The sequence below is a fragment of the Carlito syrichta genome, unplaced genomic scaffold, assembly GCF_000164805.1.
Source record: "Carlito syrichta isolate Samal-C Ts95f unplaced genomic scaffold, Tarsius_syrichta-2.0.1 Scaffold304687, whole genome shotgun sequence".
Lineage (NCBI taxonomy): Eukaryota > Metazoa > Chordata > Mammalia > Primates > Tarsiidae > Carlito > Carlito syrichta.
This window is the reverse complement of record NW_007248783.1, coordinates 219,630-220,326: the sequence shown is the minus strand read 5'-3', so window position 1 is coordinate 220,326 and position 697 is coordinate 219,630. Positions and strand designations below refer to the sequence as shown.

General features: G+C 44.8%; 1 protein-coding gene across 3 annotated transcripts in view; it reads left to right on the top strand.

Annotated features, from left to right (window-relative positions):
- LIN9 (lin-9 DREAM MuvB core complex component) overlaps positions 1 to 697 on the top strand; it is a 94,646-nt gene that overhangs the window by 1,004 nt on the left and 92,945 nt on the right. The gene's annotated exons all lie outside the window — the stretch shown is intronic.

The following is a 697-nucleotide window of genomic DNA, read 5'->3' as shown; positions in this document are numbered from 1 at the left end:
CAGGCACTTGTGATCCTCACTGCCCCCCCCCGTGTGTCCACCCTGGAAGTGTTTCCGTGTCAGAGGGCTGGCCCCTTCCCCTGGGACCACAGGTGGCTGTGGACCTTTCCGGAGAGCATCCAGCCTGGATGCACAGTGTTCAGGTAGCCCCAGCCCTGGCAGACTTTCTTCTGTGTGCATGTGTCTTAAGAATCACGGGGGTACCTCGACACACGGATGCCGCCAACACAGCATACATGTACAGTACTCTGCCTGACACCTACCCTGGGGCACTGCCTCCTTAGCTGTGTTTACTCACCCCGTCCTGCAAGACAGGTATGCTCACGTATGTGGAGTGTGTGAAAGCACCAATTCCATAAAGACAGTGGAACTTAATTTTATAATTTACAGTATTGCATAAATTAGACCAAAAGGCAACTGTATTAGTTAATTTTAAAAAGGTCCTGAATCCACAGTCACTCTTCAGTTTTATGCACACATGTCATTTATGGGAGTTTTAATATAACAAAAGCAAAAGGCCCAATTACTGTTAAATCTATCTGTGCACAAGGCAAAGAGACTTTAAAAATGAGTGCTCAAGATACTACCAATTCTGTTTTCTTTGTGAGGTCATGTATTAATACATTGTGAAGTGTTTTTTTTGTTTGTTTGTTTTTTTTTTTTTTTTTTGAGTTAGAGTCTCACTCCGTCGCCCAGA